Below are 9,204 nucleotides of genomic sequence, written 5' to 3'. Positions count from 1 at the left end.
ATGATCCATAAGACCTTGTCATGCTGCTCAGTGCTAGCACTGTTTTCTAAGCCTGGTAGTAACGTGTGACATAATCACGTACATTTCTTAAACAGTGCAATTCCTGGTTGTAGCTAGGGATGTAAGTACCATAACTAGTAAAGGACAACGCTGTAGTGAAGTTCTACTGGGGCAGTAACAATGGTCTTATTTTTATTTCCTAGTAATCGTGGTACCTGCCGTGTGCTAGGATGACAGAGCGCTTAATCGTGAAGTACAAATTTATCTCTCTAGGCAGCAAGTGATCTGGACTAATCACTCATTTAATGATATACTGTAAATGTACTACTTAATGGGTTTTGGGGGACAGCTGTGCTCCACCGTGTTTACACTGCAAAGTGTCCTCACAATTAACTTTCAGGCCTATTTTGTCCCGAGCTCCCGTGATGCGATTCTTCATGCATGACGGACGGAACGTGCCAAAATACACGTAGCTCCACCGCGCACCCCCTTTTGCCCGCGTGAGGGTGCCACGGTTCCACCGCCGTCTGCACCTCAACGCCTCCGTCACCCGTGGGGGCGGCCGGGCCGGGCACCTGCTGCCTTCTGCGTGTTTCGAAGGGGAAGCCTCGCTGCGCTCCCGGGGGGGGGCGGGCGGCAGCCGCCTGCCTGCCCCCCGCGGGGGCCGGGAGGGGCCTGGCCGCCCTCCGGCCGGGGGGAGGCGGTTAGCTCGCACGGCGCGGCCGCGGGGGTGGGCTGGGGCTGGGGCTGGGCTGGGAGCGCGCCCCGCCGCCGTGCCCACCCCGCTCCCCCGGCGCCCTTCCGGCGGCTCAAGGGCGAGAGCGCGTCACTGCCGGTACGCATCCGCCTCCCCGCGCCGGCATCGCGAGAGCCCACCCCGCCTCACGCGAGACTCGCTAGCTCACCCGGCCGCTTCGGCCGAGTCCCTTCGGCAATTTCCGTCACCGCCAGACTCTACCAATCGGCCGCGGGAGCGCATCGATGGGAGCGGGCCCCCCGCGGGCTGCGCGTGGGGACGGCGCCCGCGCTGTGGGCGCGGGGTCCGTGCGGCGGCTGCGGCGACGCGAGCGGGTCGGCGGGGGCGAGGCGCGGGACCGGGGCGGCGGGGAGGTATGCGGCGCTCGATTGTTCAGGCCTGGCCATGGCGCCTCTCCTCCCCCCCGCCATGGCTCCCCGTGTCCCTGCTCCTCTCCTCTCAGTGAGCGAAAGTGGCCGCCGCCGCCGTCCCAGCGCCCGCAGCCGCCGCCTCCTCCTCAGCAGCAGCGCGGGCGCCATCTTGGCGAGGCAGGAGTCGAGAGCGCCCCGCGGCAGGAGACAGGCAGCGCCAGCCCCGGCAACGCGGGGCGAGAGGCCGGGTGAAGCGAGCGGGGGAGCGAGCCCGGGAGACACCCCCAGCCCCCCACCGCCGCCGCCGCCGCGCCGAAGCTGGGCCCGCTACCCAGGTGAGCCATCGCGGCGACCGAGCAAGGACACGCCGGGCCGGGGCTACGAGAGGCGGTAGGGGGGCCCTGCCTGGGCAGGCCGCGGCTTCACCCCCCCCGCTAAGCGGCGGCCGCAGCAGCCGGGCCTCTTCTTAAAGGGACAGGCCGCTTCCCCGCCCTGCCCGCCGGATGCGCCCCGATATACCGGCGCAGGAGCCGCCCCTCCCCCGCCCGCAGCGGAGCGGCCGCCGGGCCCCCCGCCACGCGCGGGGGGGAAGGGGGGGGAGGGGCGCGCGCGGCGGCGGCGGGCGGGGGCGGAGCGGGGGCGCCGCCGTGCACTTGCCGGCGCACGTGCGCGCGGGGGGCGGCGGCGCGTGCGCGGGGTGGGGGGGCGCGCAGCGAGGGCGGCGGCTGCGGCCGGGCCGGAGCCGCCGCCAGCGCCGCGTCACGGGGAGCGCAGCCGCCGGCGGGCAGCGCGCCGCTTCCTGCGGGTCGGGCCGGCGGCGCAGCGCGGTGCCGGGACCCTCCGACCTCCTGGGAGCGGCGCCGCGTGGGTTTCTAGGCAGCGTCCGCCCCGCCGCGAGGCAGGTCCCGCCGGCTCCCCTCGGGGGGCCGGGTGCGGAGATGTCAGAGCGGGGACTTCGGCCTGTAACTGCCCCCGGCTGCTGAGGGAAGGGCGGCCCTGTGTGCGTACCGTCCGCATGATGCAACGCTGCTGTGAAAACTCGGAGACTTCTCCTCTTCTGCCCGGCAGTGCCTGGCTTTGTGAAGGCCTGGGCCTGTAACGAGCTCTGTCCGAATAGCGACCGGCATCTGTGGGAAGGTGTCGCGTGCCAAACTGGCGTCGTTGACGAAAAGTGTACATAAAACATAGTTTAATGCTATGTTTGCACCGGTGAAGACATACACTGGAAAATACCTCTTTATAGCTGTGGTATAAAGTCTAATCCTGTTTCGCTGCAAACACATAGCCTAATACAATTCCTGCTGTGATCAGTATTATTTAGCATTATACCTTTTTTTTGTTACCCCGTTGCTGATCTTGTTTGCTAAGTTTCCCTCTCAGCAGTGTGGTAGATGCTAATAATCAATTCCTTTAGATTATTTTCTTCGTTGCGTGAAGAAAATGGTGCAAGTCAAGTTCCTTTTTTATAGTGAAATGTCTTTATGTGCATTATTAGAATTTTAGCTTTCTCTCATATGAACAAATCTACTGTATGGATTTGTACAGCACATCTGATATGCCTGTATGTGACCAACAGTCACCTTTTTTTAATTTACATGAATCAGAAATTATGTATTTGTGTTGTCATTCCTTTAATGTGTGCGTATAAGAGTATGTTGTAACATCCAGAGGTTGGTAAGATACTGAAGGAAAAGTACAAGAAATAGGACTGTAGCTTGAACCTTTTCCCAATGTTTAAGGATATTCCCTGTAATTCACTTCTAGTCCATCTCTCACACGTATATTGTTAAAGTTGCTTAAAATACTGCCTTGCATTTCTTGACTGTCAAAACGAGCAAGTTTTGTTCCATTTGGGTGTAACGTAATAAGCTGTAAATTCTGTAATAAGCATGCTATTTGACAAACTAAATTACATGCTAGGGATTGTTTTAGATGGCAAGAAGAAAATGGTCCTCTTAGAGCTTTCTTGGACATAGCTCCCTTTTCGTGGTCTAGGGTGGAGGGAGTAAAAACCAAACAAAACTGAAAACATCCATGCAGTTTGTATGTTGTGTACACAGAGGAGTGAAGCAATGACAATGTGTGAGGGTAACAGTTGGTGGTGTTATGTAGTGCAGAGAGTATGGATGCATCGTCAGAGGTCTCCATAAATACTGTTAACTGCCCTTTTGGGACAAGACTTATTCTAATTGAACAATTAAATAGTTAGATTTGTTTTTCTCTGGTAATTTTTCTGCTAGTTTAAACATGGAAGCAGAGCTGTGACATGCCAACTTCAGTGTTCGGTATATTTTAAGATACTCTGTCATTCACTTATGTATAGCTTCTGCTAATTTTTTTGTAGAGCTCTATAGCGTGCTTTTTTTTCTTTTAATAATAAATTAGGCCCTATCTGTGACTGTTATTGTGGCAATTAGAAAATTCAGAGCCTGTGCCCCACTGGCTCTTCTCTGTATTTAAAAGCAATTAAAAGGTGGAACAGATCAGTGAAATGCTGTCTCATTCCTTGGAGAACAATATAAAACCTTACCACAAAAGCAAAACAGCGAAGTACCATACCATATATAGGACAGTATCTAGTTTTTACTAGATTTCATTACTCAGAAAAGCAATTAAAATGGCTTCTTTTTAATTTCAGACTGAAATGTTGTGAACTCACACTTCAGTTGTATGTGCGTGTCTTTTGTTCATTCCACTTGACTTAAGTGGAGACTGAAGGCTTTAGGTTTGTGTGAAATATCCTCCTATCTGCTTTTTTTTAAAGCAATAATCTCTTGTGTATCAAAGTTATATTTAAGACGCTGCCATAAAAAAGACTAGATGGGGGATTATGTTTTGCTTTAAGACCTGGCATAAAGTGTACTCTGGACAATGGTTGTTGGTGTAACTATACATTTATCAAAGCAAGCTAAAATGTGAGAGGGGAAAGAAGAGTGTAATTCTCCTCCAAGCAAAATACCTCTTCAAGCTTTTTTATGCCACCACAATTGTCCGTATTAGAGATTATATGCTTATAAAGAAATCTGACAAAAATATACCTAACTGATATTACTGTACTAATGAAAGTTTTCCATATAGATCTTGCCTTGCTATTCTGTGTGGATATGTATGTTTGTGTCAGGGGTTATTTGGGAGATGTTACTACAGGAAATTCTTACAGTATTCTGCTATTCAGATAGGAGTTATACATCTCAATTGTAAATTTCTTCAAGAAAGAAAAGTATCTTAGGTGTTTGTATCAGTTTGGAAAATCTCTCTTAATAAGTTGGTGTCAAAATGTAAAGCACGAAAAGACCATGTTGTGGAAAAAAAACCAGAAAACTGCTACAATTGTGAGGGAACTAAAATAGCATAGCAGGTTGTATTCTCGCTCCCAGTTTTTAATCCTGCTTTATGGCTAAAATTTTCAATGCTGTAAATAGGGATATGAGGAATACGTACTTTCCATGTGTAAATTGGGATTTCAGGTTTTTGTCCACTTGAATGTTTTGTCAGTGTGCTTACACTGGTTGGACGGAGGAGAGGTAAGAAACTCTGCTTTTCTGGGCTGAAATACTTGAACAAATAAGCATGCTCACCTGCCGGCTGGTAACATTTCATATATACATGCACTTAGTGTGTGGCAGGCGAGACCGTTTGAATTAGTTGTACCTCCCTGATTTGCCTTGTATTTGTCATAGGCTAAGAAGGGGTACTGTGGGTTAGCTGCTATACTTTATACCTCCATGGCAGCTTGTGTTTGTGTTATGTGCCCTCAACTAGGAGTGTAGTTGTTATCATTATTTACATCATTACATAATGTTTGATGTTAGTGTTAGGCATAAAGAGAAGAAAAAGTAATCCTCTGGGCCTTACCTGAGGTGTACAGATGCCAGCAACTGAAGGAAAAAAAGAAAAACGAGACTCCTGGAGGAAGTACTGTTTCAAACAGCCATACAAAGCAAATCCTTTCTAGCTTGCAGCTAGGCACAAGTGCCAAACTGCGCGCTTGCCACTTACAGGGCTCCTGCTTTGAATTGATATCGGTAGCAAAAACTTGTAGGACTTCATTCAGAAATAGCCAGTGGATATCTGTTTAAACTGGGAGAATCTACCTAAAAGCTAAGCTGCTTCATGAGAGCAGTGTTTTTGCTGTTTGGTTGGTGCGGGTTGGTGGGTATAAAACTTAGAAACCTTGTTATAAAACATAACTCTGCTCTCCGAGGCCGTCCTTGGAGGATTCTTCTCCAGTGCTGGGTGTTTACTTACTGACTAGACATTGTAACGGGCAGACTTGTGAGACTTGAGAAAAACAGAGTGAAGAAACCCAACACCTACATTAACATTGAAATAAGCAATGTGATTTAAAACAGGATAAGGAAGGCTTCTTCAGAACTGAACTTAGATCTTTAAAAAATATATATATGATTATGAAGGTTATTTGTATGAAGTTAATACATATATATAAAACTAAATTCAGATCCTGCTGGTGGTATTTTACTTGTGCCTTTAATAATTCAGAGGTCCACATGATACAATTAAATGGTTTCAGTGTGAGCTTCTGATTAAGTAAGAATGTTAGAGGATTCAAAGTGCCAGCCAGGCAGTGCAGCAGCTGTTTATTTCCAAATGCCAATTTTCTAAACTTTTATAAGTCTAAGGGAGATAGCAAATAACTACTGAATTTGATACTGAAACTTAACGTACAATTGGTCTATATCAGTAAGAAAGTTGTGATGCCAGAAGGATTACTCTGCAGCATCCAGTCATTTTACCACCTGTAACACGAGTATTTACCTAAATATTACCATCAGTAATGAAAACATTTTGAAAATCTGTATTTCTGCAATCTTCCTTAATCTGAGTAGGCAAAGGATAGATTTGTTTCAAAAATGGCAAGGAAAAGTGGAATGAGTGTCATCACCATGTAAATCCACTGAAGGAATGTCTTGGTGATGCCCTGAACACTGTTACCTGCAGTAGTGGATCAGGTGGTTGGGTGCTTCTCACTTGTTTGTTCCCATCTTCTCTCGCTTCAGTGTTCAAGCAGTTTTTGCCATTCGAAATCTTTGTTTCTTAAAACCTCGAGTGGGAACAAAAGAACAGAGAATAAAGAAGATTCTGTCAATTAGTTTCCCGTATTATTACTTCGATCAGCAGAGAAGCACTGTGGGACTGTTAGCATATAAATAAATGAAAGGCTGAATTCAATGACTGAGCTATTCTCTATTCAATATGCCTGTGTAACACTTACTAAATTTGTTTTGGGCATTGTTAATACATTTAAGAATATTGTTTAGCTCTCCTCTTGTTTATTTGTTTATTGGGTAGGCGGGATACAGTCGAGTAACTGTTTTGAGGACAAGAGTAATTAACTTTGTATGTACAGGAGCCTCTTGGGACAGTTAAAATAGGAAGACAAGCAAAAGCATGTCTCTTTCTATGTGTGAAATGCAGAGTACTTACACTATGTCAGCACAAGGAGGACTTTATTAAATGTGGAAATGTAAGGTTTCCTGAGCTGGGAAGTAATATTTAAGAACATAGGTATCTGAAAAAAGTATGGATGAGACAGGTACTTAGCATGTACACATAGTGTACACAACAAGGGGATTTAATGTGTTAAAATATGGAATGAAACGTACTCTTAGCACTTACTGCAGTCATTGCAGACAGAGGGTATTACCGCTTGCTTTTGTATTTTCCTGGGAACTGTGCAGTAGGAATGAGCCACTCCTGAGAAAATATCTTAGTTTTCTAATTACTAAACACATCTGATAGCATCTTCTTTTCATAGGGTCATTTATATCTCGCAAGTAAAGAAATAGTCTTCTGCTGGATTATCTCCTAAACTGTATGAGCATGGAGCCAGATGAGCACCATTGCCTGGGTGGGGGAGAGGCACTGATCCAGTCTGGTGGATCCACATAGACCAGCACTTAGGCAAGTGCATCTGGGCAGCTAGAAAAGCATCTAGTTACTCATGTTAGATCAGGAATATGATTGTGTTTGTTTTGCATCTGGCCTGTTTGCTGTCCTGCAATTAAAAACTTGACCTCAAATCTATCTTAATTCTTTCCCTTTATTTTGCTGTTAAGCTTGTATAGTTTTGTGAGGGCAAGGCTCGTTGGGGTGCAAAAGAGCACATTTGGTTTGTTAGCTTCCTCGGAGGCGATGAATCCAAACGAAGTCCTGTGTGCTTTATGCCCCTTGGGACATGTTTCTTTCCCGCAGCGCCTCGAGGGCAGGCAATGCTACCAAATGTTGAGGTTTGGGAAGGAGGTTTTCTGCAAAGAGCAGACAGGTGAAAGATGCCTTGTGGTTCTGAGCAAAATCATTAAACAATGGTTGCACATGACATTTTGGCTGGGAAAGTAAAATAATACCATGTTCACATAACACATGCTGTTGTTGATGGATACATTTTGAAATGGAGTGATAGAAGGGATCGCCATACTTTTTCTGGTATGATACTAGGGATTAAATCTTGCTCCTATAATATATATCATTTTAATCGGTGATCTGAAAGAAAACCACTTTCACCTTCTTGGCGTCCTTTTCTACCTCCTCCTGAATGATTCTTCCATCAGAGACACAAGTTTCATGTTTCCTCTTGTTTTCTAACTTCTTTACTTTCTTCATGGCCCTGTGTCTTGGAAGACAGTTTTTGATTTTAGGGTGTTTTTTTTTCAGATGGCTGTTAAGCAATGTGATGTACGTAGATGAAAGTTTCTTGGAAAACATGAATCTTAATACCCTTATCATAGGGAAAGCTTTCACGTGCTTTATTCTGTCTGTTAACCTCTGCTGGAAATGGGTATTTGGTAACAGAGGTCAATCATTCCATTGCTGTCAAGTGTACGAAGATCTAGCATATATAAAGCTGAACCTAGATAGCTTCAGTCTAAAAATAATTTTTAAATGAGGGCTGTTTTCCTGTCTAACTATTTCTGGCACGCTGTTGTTTATTCTGTATGGGTAAAGATGTTAACTGAAGGCTAGGTGTTTATTAAGAAATAATAAAATTTGCCTTTGTTCAACAACAGCCATTAGTCTCAAGGTGGTAATCTCTTATCATAGTTTTTTATAACTTTACAAGTTCTGAATCTGTTCTGTAATTTTTGAGGATAAAAGACTTGGAAAAAGTTAGATGCTGGTTTTCAGACTGTATACGTGAGGAGAGAATAAGTTGAAGACCAGATACTTAATCTGTGTTTTCATTTATATAATTTAAAACAATTTAGTCATTAACAATTTAATGATTGAATAAATATGAAGTGTTTTGCAGTAAGTTAATGTGAAGTTTGCTTCTGGTTTTGTAGTATTTTTAAGAAGTGATAGAAATGAGAAGAATCCTTCAGAAGAACAATTAATCTAAGTCTTTCAAAAGCTGACTGGTTTTATTTTTGTCCTCCACCAGAAGCAAAAGCTTAAGGCATTTATTTGTTAGTAAATATTATCATATTTAGGGTATTGACAGCACTTTCGTTTGTACAGTAACAACTGTGACTTTGGAAATAATTTAAAATTATCTTTCTCACTGTTATAACAATGATGGCATCTTTTGTAATCGAAGAAAAATAAAATTCCAGTTGAGGGAGCTATTACTGTAACAGTTGTTATGATGTCTTTTGTGGTTGAAGGAAAATAAAACTGCCGTTGACAATTGACAGAGCAATAAAATGTTTTGATAGTTTTATTTTTAAAGTATGCATTATGCAAATATTGCTTTTTAAGAATCTAAAATCGTGAGAACAACTAAAAAATGAAAATCAGGCAGGCTTTTTTTACTAGTTGAAAAAACATGAAGCTAGACTGTTCTAAATTTGTAAATATAAAAAGTATGTAATAAATTGCTGATTATGTGTTACTTTTTCTTTAATAAAGATAACAGTTGAATTTTAGAACGGAAGTTCTTTTGGTCAAGTGTTTGTAGCTTGTTTGTCAACAGGTGACAGCTATGTTCTGAGTGCTGTAAGAGTAGCATTGCTTTAAAGTAAAGGAAAAGTCTTACAAGTATTCTGTAGACTACAGCTGTGAACTGAATGGTAAAAACAATAGAAGAATATTTTCAGTAGTTCTTCCTTTTTGGAGTAAGTTTATATCTATGATTCAACT

General features: G+C 44.7%; 1 protein-coding gene across 2 annotated transcripts in view; it reads left to right on the top strand.

Annotated features, from left to right (window-relative positions):
- The first annotated feature begins 1,194 nt into the window (after nucleotides 1-1,194).
- Nucleotides 1,195-9,204, top strand: part of INO80 (INO80 complex ATPase subunit) — a 67,692-nt gene continuing 59,682 nt past the window's right edge. Inside the window, exon 1 of one of the 2 annotated variants that reach the window (XM_076344609.1) lies at nucleotides 1,195-1,442. The gene's annotated coding sequence lies outside the window, so the exon portion shown is untranslated. Of the gene's footprint in view, nucleotides 1,443-2,001; nucleotides 2,356-9,204 lie in introns of those variants that run through there. The other variant, XM_076344610.1, reaches the window with a different exon arrangement.

The sequence above is a fragment of the Aptenodytes patagonicus genome, chromosome 7, assembly GCF_965638725.1.
Source record: "Aptenodytes patagonicus chromosome 7, bAptPat1.pri.cur, whole genome shotgun sequence".
Classification (NCBI taxonomy): domain Eukaryota; kingdom Metazoa; phylum Chordata; class Aves; order Sphenisciformes; family Spheniscidae; genus Aptenodytes; species Aptenodytes patagonicus.
Note: the sequence above shows the minus strand (reverse complement) of the source record. Positions and strands in the feature narration are given on the sequence as shown.